Consider the following 11,851-nt stretch of genomic DNA (forward strand, 5'->3'; position numbering starts at 1 on the left):
CCACAGGCGCACCGCGCTGTTTTGCCCGGCGTGTTTTTGGTGCGGCTGCGCTTTTTAAAAGTCGCGTCTCGTGTGATCGCGCCCTTAGTCTCCTTGTGCCTGTTGTTAGTCGTGTCTTGTACCTGTCCTGATTAGTGTCTTTGAACCTTTTTGCCAAGTAAAAGAAAGCTTTTGTTTTATTTACCTGGAGTCCTGTCTTGTTCCTCTGGGCGTGAGCTCTTGCCTCACCCGTGACATGTACGGTAAATCTGGAGATTAGGTTTAAGTCAATAATCTCTCTCCAGATTTGCTGATTCCACCTTTAATGATACCATGAGATTGATATTGATCTCATCATGTAAGTCTTTGAATCCAAATGGATACAAATGTCAAGGTTCTCTTTAACTGCTCTATTTCGATCCCCTTCAATCAAAGTCCTTCCCCTCTCAGTCTAATGCCCCCCTCTTCCTAAGCATGGAATCAAAGTGCTCTGCTAGCGGCACATTTCAGGGTGGGCCAGCAGCCCATTCTTTGGCACATTTCAGTGACAGAATGGGCGGCTGGCCCACCTTGAGCCACAAAAAAACCATCAGAATAATTGCATTTTTATTTAGAAATTGTCATTTGTGTTTTGGAGATATGAAATATACCCATTCATATTTTTATTTTTTTTAAAGATATCTGCGCAAAATATATGCTTTTCCTGCACTTTTTGCTCGTCCTCTCCGCCTGTCTGTTTATATCAGCTGAACTGGGGCCTGATCATTATGGCCCATAGGAGACCGGTCTAAGAAGCAGTTTAGCCAATCACTGATTAACGATATAAATGAGTCATATACAATTTAGCCAATCGGCACGCTAAAATAGGTTCAGATTTTGGGCTAAAAAAAAAATCTGGTTCAAAAGATTTCGGGAATCTCGTTAGGGATGTCTCGCGAAACTTCCCGATTCGCCTTTTGACCATGGTGAGCGCAAGAAGACCCGACCCTAACTCGGAAAAAAACCTCCTCCAATACCCGTTTGAGAGAAGAACTTTGGCGGAGAAAAATACATGTAAAACCGCTGGAACCAGACCAACCGGACCTCACAATAAGACAACAGACTGGATGAAAGGGAAACAGCTCAGACGAAGCTTCTGTAGAGACCGGTGCACCCAGAAGGTTTGGCTAGCTGGATGCTGTCGTGCTTATGCATATTTAGTTTTCCGTGCTTGCTTTTTAAATCAACGGGGACTGATCCTGCGTGGGACAGATACGGGTGTAAGGGACATGAAACACTTGTCGGAAGAATTAAGAAAACACCAGGATACACATGGATACCTCAGTCAAGCAGCCATATTGGGCAAAGTGAACGTCACTACAAGCTGGACGACGGACACAGGATTGCAAAGAGAAAACACAACGAGGAGGTGGATAAAAACACGCACATTTGATCCAAAATAATTGATTGTGTGAAGTCACAGACGGTACAAAACGCGCCATTGGATTGCATGCTGTCGGTTATAAGGGATTATATTGTGGAGGAAGTCAAAAACACTGATTTTATTGTCATTCAAGCAAACGACGCGACTGACATTTGTACTCACTGCCAGCTGGTGTTTGTGCTACATCGACGGCAACAGTTATGTACAAGACCGTTTCTTCGAGTACATTACCATCCAGAACGCAACTGCTGACACCAGCGCTTATGAGGAGGCTGCGCACGAACCGTCATCCTAAACGGACAAAAGAACAAACTTATCGGCCAGAGCTTATGGCGGGGCTGCTATGAGGGAAGCCATCGTCGGAGTGCAGCGCAATATATTGGATGTCTCGACAATGCACACTACGTCTACTGCTATCATAACAATCATACACACATATACTGAATTATATAATCAAAATGTCCTTTATGATGTAAAAGTGTTGATATGAATGTTAAATATTTAACCGCAAAGTAGTAATGCGTATTTGATACCTTTTTTGCATTGGAATCTCTGGAATGTTTGCTGAAATTGATTGAATGGCCCCACCAAAAAAATAATCCACCAGCCGCCACTGGTCTTAAAACATATTCAAGCTGCTCAATGAACTCTGTCACCTCAGGGAAAATGACAACCGTTTTGAAATTGGCCGATAAAGTCACTGCAATTGTGGGAACGGCGAGTGAACAAGGGAATATTTGGCCTTAAAAGTACATTTCACGCAACAACTCTACCGGTATTCTGGATCAAAATCAATGAAAATATTGTCTGACACAAAATGAGTTTGTGGCTCAAAAGTTGGGGCCGCAGTGATAAAGGATTAGCATCAATACCACCAGCATACATATGTATTTGATGTTTAGGCCTTTAAATCCAAACTCCAAACTTATCTTAGTTCTGACATTGGAAGGATTTCCATGTCTTCTCAATGGCTCTGAACATATGGTGACAACAAGCATACGGCTCATAGCTATTGGTGCTGCACACACACACATTTTAATTACAGCTCTAACTTAAAACGGTTAGCATTTCTTAAATTATTTTTGCCGGCGCGTCGGTTTCAGGCTGAATGCTCTCTCTCTCTCCGAGAAGCCAGGGGTTATAAATCATTGATGGATGTCTGACCACGTTCCCCTCTGTGGGCCAATGTGAATGTGTGTGGCTGCTGTTGTTGCAGTTGTATGTTGCAGTGAGAGGTCTTCCAGCTGAGTGCAGCTTTGGCAGGGATTGATTCTGTTGTGTTAAAAGCTGATCGATTTTCTGCTGATCTGGCAACACCTCACACTGCAGCTGAGCCTGGTTTGTGACTGTGACACATGGGCTGAAATATTTAAGTTGGACACAGTGTAAGAAAGGCTTCGGAGGTGTCAAAACTACAACGGCAGGAATGAATTGCTGTATTGTTGCAACTTGTCAGGCAGGGTTGGGTAAAATATCACTGTGCATTTCAAGGAGAATACAACACAATTTCTGCATTTCTGATTGTAAGGTCACGTATCTATTGCTGAAAAACAGGTCAAAATGGTTCAGGGTATATTGAGAGCAATAATATTAATGCATTTAATGTTATTTGTTTGAAAGAGAAAATCATTGCATTACATTTCATTTAGCTGACACTTTAATCGAAAGCAACTTACAATGCATTCAAACGTGAGTACAAACTCAGAACAACAAGAATCAAGAACGAGTTAGCTCGCTCGAGAATTTTGGAAAGAAAACGAAGAAGAGTCAGGTCTGTAGTAGGTCTCGCCGGGGGCTGCGATAGACGCGATATTTTCCCGGGCGACGAGTTTACAGCGGCGCATTTTCAGCGGCACAATTTTCGCCCCGAGTTGAAATATTTCAACTATGAGGTGGTCATCTCTCAACTCGGGCCAATCAGCTCTTGAGTTCTGCTCTCGTAGCTGGAAGCGGAAGTCTTTCAGACGTAACAGTAACTTCATCGGTGAAAGTGACCGAGCTGAGTGAGCCTACGGGTGATGTCATGAACCCAAACACGAGGGCGTTGGTGTGTGGGATATCCACAACAAGTATAAAGCAGAACTAGTGGTTACTTATTCTGGTGGATGAAGGAGATGATAACGGTCTTTACGGAGACGAGACACGGAGATAAGCCCCGCCCCTCGCGGAGCGTCTCGACGCTCATGGTGAAAACACGGTGAATGGTCGAGTGAGTAAACTCACGCGTTTTGGGCGACGCAAAAAAATCGCTTCGCTTTTGGTGTGAACGCACCTTTAGGCATGGAGGCGGCAGCGGAAAACCCTCCTTTTTCCTCCTTTGCAGTGGCTTCTGTTTGGATTTTGGTGGGATTCAAAATGTTACTTCGCGGTACCGTTGACTTTCGGGTGCAGGAGCAGGCCATGCATATTCAACCATATCGCTGAGGCACTATATGCTGGATCCTGCTGACGCAGGGTTCCCACAGTGGTGCTTTTACTAGTCTATTTTCTGGTGATAGATCCCCCACACCACAGCTCAGGCACCAAACTACGTAGATTGTAACAGTGGTTCCAATCCCTTGGCATTTCACTTACAGATGAAAAAAGAGACCAGAAACCGCCAGACAGGCTTTGGAGTTTCGGGGCATCATGCTTGATCCAATAGAGATAAAAGCGTTCCATCTGCTGTTTTTGATTTGGGTTCTCTTGGCTCTGTATGGCCTGACCCTCCAGGCTAGCCTTTCACTGGTTATTCTCTATCTGCTATCTGGTCTAACTTGACTAGGGATGAGAATTGATAAGATTTTAACGATTCCGATGCCTTATCGATTCCTGCTTATCGATTCGATTCCTTATCGATTCTTTTATCGATTCTTATTGGGCAAGGGGTGAAAAAAGAGCACAAATGGGTTTATTTACATTAATTTTCTTTTATATAATTCTCTATAATGCTGCACAAACCATATTCAGTATGTATACATACACATTTACATTTTTTTAAATAACCAAAAACATTTATACATATTCCTCTTAAAATAAAACTTACATAACTTAAATAAAATGTATTCTGTTTAATTAAAACATGTTCCTAGAAATTACAGTGCTCCTTCCTTTTTTTAAAAGGGTATATGAACTGAGCTGCCAAAAATGAAACAAGCAGTGGCAAATACCAAGTGTGCAACCATCAATTGTATGGATCATCAACAATTCTTGTGCAGAAAAATAAGCATGTCTGCTTTCTCCGGGAGGATACGCGATCTCTCAGGATTTATTGTGTCTCCAGCCGTGGAGAACACTCTCTCAGATGGGGTGGAGGTGTACAAGACGTGCTCGCTGTAGCCTGTGACCCAGACAGACGACCAGCCTCTGAACCGGTCTGACTCTGAACGTCATCAGCTAAATTGGATGGCAATGGAGATTATTTATATCGTGAAAGCTGGTTTACACAATGAAACAAATGGCACTAAAAAAATCGCTGAATTTGTTGAGCTGACATAAAGCCACATTAAGACGGGAGGCAAACACGACCTCTGCCTCAATGTAGGGGGCTGAAAATGGAAGATTCTATAGCTATGCTAGCGTAGCTATATGCTAAGTTTAATAATGGATTAAAAATCGATATGCTCAGTTTAATAATGGGTTACCACGATAACGCGAACGTTTGCTGATAACACACGCCCTCTGATAATTAACACCGTTATGATCAAACATTTCTCAAACTGGACTTTCAATCCAAACGTGAAGTGATCAATAATGGGAGACCAATGCCGGCGCTCAAATGTATGCTTCAAACGAAGGACAGAAGATAACTTGATCGACACACAATAAAGGCAAATTGCTTCACACAGTGAGTGGTTGTGATCACTTTTGAGGAGTTTACCTTGGACCAGTGGTCCCCAAACTACGGCCCGCGGGCCGGATCCGGCCCACCTCCACATTTGGACCGGTCCCCTGAACAATACCAGAGACGCGTTCCGATTTATTATTTTTTTCACCTGGCCCGCTGCCGTTGAGATTGCATTGAGACGCGGAGAAAATGTGAAGTGGTGCTCTTCGAAACAAAACATCTTTGATCGTTCAGATGTCGACAGCGTTTAGGAAGTTAGGTTAGCTTGAATGTTAGTCCGCTACATCTGCTGCTGTTACGCTGCACGGTGTAGCGATACTAATAAAGTACCCGTACGTTAAAAACGATGTGATTTAGCATATTTTTAGTATCAACACTTCATTAAAAGAGCGATCAGAGCGCACGCGCTGCTCCGTTAAATGCTGTCTGCACGCGCAGCGCTCAGCCGTGATGCGCGCACACAGGTGAGCACACTCTCACCTCACACTAGTACTTTTTGTCGTGTGAAATAGAGCCAAACTTTAGAACGCCTTTGCCTAGTTGCCATGTTTGCTGCAGTCTGAAGAAGAAACTAAAAAAGTTTGCGCATGCGCAACGCCACAGAGGACCGTAAGCAGAACCGTGAAAGAATTTGGCTGACGATCCCAAACAATCGGTTCACTGGGAACCGGTTCTAAAACAGAACCGGTTCTTGATTCCCATCCCTAAACTTGACTGCTTCGCAATCGGGTCTAAACTTGACCGCTTCTCTATCTGTGGTCCCACTCGACCACTTCTTAATTCCTACTCCCTAATCTATACTTGTCTAGGGACCGGACTCTATATAGGGTTGATGTTTACTTATGCTAGCCCCATAACAAGTACTAATGTTAACCTAACCTCTCCTAACTAACTTTTGCTTTTGCCTAGGCATTCTGCAGCTGAAGGTAAGATATGGATGTATTTTATTCAGATAACATCTTTTGGGGGGATTCTGTCGGATCAGAACTCAGCGTCACTGTCCCTTGTTCCAAAAAGACGATGCACAATTCCATTTACTTACCGTTGTAGTAAAGATAATTGTTGAATTCGGAATAATTGCAGTAACAATGTTTGAGCGAACTAGCCTTTGGACAAATGTTGCTGGTATTCGTTACAGCTCTTGTCTCAGTCGTGGCATAACCATATCACCCTGCTGATCTAGCACACAACGGCAAATAAAATAGCAATGTCAACCAGACACAGACTAGTAGAACATCCTCAGCATGATATTGACGTGATAAAATAGGCAAATAAATGGAACCATCATCGTCGTTCTCATCATTAGTCTCCAACTCATCCACTTCCCTGCCAACATCGTTATTGACAAAACCAGCAGCCGACAGCTCAATGACAGACGGGGACAGAATTGATCCACATGACAGGATAGGCTACAAAATCCATTCCTCTTTTTTTTAACCACCTCTCACCCTCATTATCCAAGGATATAAGTATCAGTTATTGGCATTATGCAACAAAAATTTCGATGCACAATGAAATGTAGTTGCAGTCCATTTACAACACGACAAACAAAAACAGTAGTGCATTTCTGTTGTGCATTTTATGAGGTAAAATGGTACACATCTTTACATATAATTTTCCATCATCTTTAACTGTTTGAGCACAAAGCAACCGAAGTCCTGCGCTCAAGGGCTGGCCACTGTGGTTCAGAGCAAGGAGCATGCTGGGTAGTGGAGTAACCTCAAGTTCTAGCTGGTTTAACTTATCTTCCATTGTGGCTCTCCTCCCTGGGGCAGTTTGGTGGCATTAGGTCCGTCAGGTCTGGCTGGTTGGTGGGCGTTGATCGTCTCAAAGTCTTCTGCACTAAATCCAACCCCTACTCTTTATTTTCCAATTTTGATGCCATATGCCATTCGTCCTCCATTAACAAACACACAAAAAACAGGAATTAAAACAAAATAAATGTGTAAATAAATAAGAGCAACCGGCAAGTTTATGGGCCGCCGTTGTAATAGCAATAGAAACTGAGCTTTCCAAATGTATACAATTATCCTAGCATTACCCAGTCAGACACATGTCCAATGTTGGAAATGCATGATCTCGATTGTTTGGTGAAAGATGCACATAAAATTAAACATATTTTATATTATTTTATCCTTTGTGTCTTTGATATATGTTGTATTTTCAAAGTACTCCAGTATATGGAAGGTATAAAATAAAATTATATTTAAAAAATCAGCAATTAACCTGAAAACCTTATAACTTTGTTTGGATGCAACTTACCTGGGTCCTCATTACTGCATGATGGCCGTCTGTCACCCTCTGGTCTGACTGGAGGTCATGGATCTTGGTGACCTCAACCTGAAGTGTCACACAACTCCCAGATGTATGGTATATTATATTTAGCTATTCCCGATGTCCAAACAGCCAGATCATTGAAGAAGCCCACTCTGGATCCAGAGGTGTTGGCTAACTACAGACCGATCTCTAACCTCCCCTTCCTCTCCAAGATCCTTGAGAAAGTGGGACCGCAAATCAGTTGTGCGACTTTCTACATCATAATAGTTTATTTGAGAAATTTCAATCAGGATTTAGAAAACACCACAGCACCGAGACGGCACTGGTGAAAATTACAAATGACCTCTTAATGGCAGCAGATAAAGGACTCCTCTTTGTCCTGGTCTTGTTAGACCTTAGTGCTGCATTCGACACCATTGACCATGACATCCTGTTACAGAGACTGGAGCAGTCGATTGGCATTTCAGGCACGGCACTAATTTGGTTTAAATCCTATTTATCAGATCGATCTCAGTTTGTATTTGTAAACGATGACGCCTCGATAACCACCAACGTTAATCACGGAGTTCCACAAGGTTCTGTGCTTGGACCAATTTTATTTACCTTATACATGCTTCCTTTGGGCAATATTATCAGGAAACACTCCATAAACTTTCATTGTTATGCAGATGATACTCAACTATATTTATCGATAAAACCAGAGGAGAGCAACCAACTCGGTAAAATTCAAGCATGTCTTAAAGACATAAAAACATGGATGACCTGCAACTTCTTGATGTTAAACTCAGACAAAACCAAGTAATTTTAATCGGCCCTGAGCACCTCAGAGATCAATTATCTGGTGATGTGGTTTCTGTAGACGGCATTGCCCTAGCATCCAACACCACTGTAAAGAATCTTGGCGTTATCTTTGATCGGGACTTGTCCTTTAACTCCCACGTAAAGCAAATCTCAAGGACTGCATTCTTTCATCTACGTAATATTTCAAAAATCAGGCACATCTTGTCTCAAAAAGATGCAGAAAAATTGGTTCACACGTTCGTTACTTCGAGACTGGATTACTGCAACTCCTTATTATCAGGCTGCTCTAATAAATCTCTTAGGTCCCACCAGTTGATCCAGAATGCTGCAGCTCGTATTCTCACTAAAACTAAGAAAAGAGATCACATCACTCCTGCACTAGCTGCTCTGCACTGGCTCCCAGTAAAATCAAGAATCACTTTTAAAATTCTTCTCTTAACGTACAAAGCCTTCATTGGTGATGCACCATCATATCTTAAGGAGCTTGTAGTACCATATTGCCCCACTAGAGAGCTACGCTCATTAAATGCGGGACTACTTGTAGTTCCTAGAGTCTTAAAAAGTAGAATGGGAGCCAGAGCCTTTAGTTATCAAGCTCCTCTTTTATGGAACCAGCTTCCAATTTCAGTCCGGGAGGCAGACACAGTCACCTCATTTAAGAGTAGATTTAAGAATCAGAATCAGAATCAGAATCAGAAACAGGTTTATTGCCAAAGAATGAATGTTTTTTGGTGGAAGGTGCAACATTTGGACATGACAAACAACAATCAACGCAAGGAGGGAGGAGGAGTGGGAGGAAGAGGAAGAGGAAGGAGCGGGAAGAAGGAGGAGAGAGGAAGGTGGAAGAAGAGGTGGTAGTCCTGGGGGTGACAGTCAGTCAGTATGAGCCCGACCGCCGTCGAAAAAGCTATTGGTGTGGCGGGAGGTCGTGGTCATGATGGACGCAGCCTCCTCCCGAGGGGAGGGACTCGAACAGGGAGTGTCCAGGGTAGGAGGGGTCGGCGACAATCTTTCTGGCCCGCTTCAGTGACCTGGAAGTGAACAGGACCTGGACAGACTTTCCTCTTTGACAGACTTTCCTCTTTGACAGAGCTTATAGTTAGGGCTGAATCAGGTTCACCTGGTCCAGCCCCTTGATATGCTGCTATAGGCTTATAGCTGCCGAGGGACGTTTTAGGATGCACTGAGTACCTATCTCCTCTTTTTTCTCTCCTTAGGGATGAATTTTCATCTCTCAATCACACGTTACTATCTCTGCTTTCTCCCCGGAGTCCTTTTGACTTCACGTCTCATGGGGTCATCGGACCCTATGAGACGGCATAGATCCTATCTGCCTGATGGATCATCGAGGTCTGGGTCGTGGAATTCCTGCTCCTGACTACGCCACTGTCCTGTTGAGACTCCGCCCACTGTTGAGACTCCGCCCACTCCTCCTCCCCACCACCATCTGCCTGATGGATCGTGGAGGTCTCCATCGTGGAATATGCCTACTATGAACTATTCATACACTCTGTCATATTCATTGAATGTATTTTAACTCTAAATCTGTCCTTCTGTACACATTACATCTATTGCATCTGTCCATCCTGGAGAGGGATCCTCCTCTGTTGCTCTCCTGAAGGTTTCTTCCCTTTTTTTCCCCCTGAAGGGTTATTTGGGAGTTTTTCCTGGTCCGATGTGAGGTTTTGGGGCAGGGATGTCTATGTGTACAGATTGTAAAGCACTCCGAGACAAATTTGTAATTTGTGAAATTGGGCTATACAAATAAACTGAATTGAATTGAATCATTAAAGCTCCCATCTCCACTAACAGTGCACGGAATTTATGAAGCAAGCATACATCAGTCCACGTAGCTGCATCGTCCTTGTTTAAGCTGAACTTTTGAAAATGTTGCCAATATACCTAATTTACAATGGGGGTTGAATACTTGAGTGCAACTGTATACAGTATATCTAAATTAGCTCAAGAAAAAAATTCAGAAATGAGAAAACTGTACGAAAAACAGAGACAAACTTGTTTAGCCAATGATACTTTCCTTGTGAAAAAGAGACAACCTGACCCAGAAAAAGCGTATACATTTGTGGTGAGAAAATCTGACACTCAATGCATCACATCTGGTTTAAAATGGCAGGCAGTGATTGTGAGAGTAGGCAGTATATGTATTTTGATCATGAGTATCACATCTTATATATTTACAGCCCAATGTATTCTCCTTTTATTTTTATATCTGTAATATCTCTCCTCTCTTCCTCCTTCTGTTTCATGGATTGTGGAAATCTGGATTGTGGTCCATGCCTACTAATTTTAAATACATTGTTGTCATATTCATTGAATGTGTTGTAAATCTGTAACACTGTTCATTCTGTACTCTTTAATCGCACTTATAGTTAGGGCTGGCTCAGGGTTACCCTGGTCCATCCTTTAGATTTACTGCTACAGGCTTATAGGCTGCTCAGGGAGGTTTTAAGATACACTGAGCTCCTCTCTCCTCTTCTCTCTCTCCTAATTGACACATTTACATCTTTTCATGACAGATTCCTAACTCTACTTCTTCCCGGGAGTCTTTGTGCCTTCTCGCCTCAGAGTCCATTGGACCTGGCTGTGTCTGAAGTTCTGGGTCCTGCCTCCTTGCCCCTACATCCCTGGCCTGGACCCAGCCTCCTTCCCAATGGCCCCACCTCCTTCTCTGTGCCTCTTGCCTCAAGGGCCTGGCCTCTTTCGCAATGCCTCCTGCCTGGTCGGCCGGCCTCCTGCCTCCGTGGCCCTGCCTCCCTGCTTATGCCCCCTCCCCCAACCCCCTCTCTTCCTCCTTATGTTTCATGGTTTATCGAGGTCTGGATCGTGGTCTATGCCTACAATTAATTATTCATACATTTCTGTCTTGTTCATTGAATGTGTTGTTACTCTGTAATGATTAATTCTGTACGCGTGACATCTATTGCTTCTGTCTATCTGGGGCGAGGGATCCTCCTCTGTTGCTCTCCTGAAGGTTTCTTCCCTTTTTTCTATGTTTTGTTGTGTTTTTCGTGATTCGATGTGAGATCAAAGGTCAGGGATGTCGTATGTGTCCAGATTGTAAAGCCCTCTGAGGCCAATTTGTAATCTGTGACTATGGGCTTTACAAAATAAACTGAATTTAATTGAAATTGTCTATTGTAGGCTACATCTAATTAAAATATTGAATGGTAAACCGTGTACTTGGTTTTTCTGAAATTACTTCACAGCACCATGTCATCCATCTAAAAATACAAACAGTTTGGCTTGGCCATTGTTGATATTAGTAATGGCTATTATTAAATTCCTAAGATAATTCTCCCTTCAATCATGGGCTGCTGTGTTTTATCATACACAGCAACTGATACAACAAAATGTTTAGGATCCATGTATCTGTCATCTTTCTTTTATACTCCTGGTGGACAAGGTGTTACACAGCATTCTAATGGCTGGCTTTAACCATCACACTGACCAGTGTTCTTAATGAAATAAGACTGCTGTCAATGGTTTGAATGGCATCAGCAGTCATCCTTAGGAGATGATCAGTCACT

Source organism: Pseudoliparis swirei, chromosome 4, assembly GCF_029220125.1.
Source record: "Pseudoliparis swirei isolate HS2019 ecotype Mariana Trench chromosome 4, NWPU_hadal_v1, whole genome shotgun sequence".
Taxonomy (NCBI): domain Eukaryota; kingdom Metazoa; phylum Chordata; class Actinopteri; order Perciformes; family Liparidae; genus Pseudoliparis; species Pseudoliparis swirei.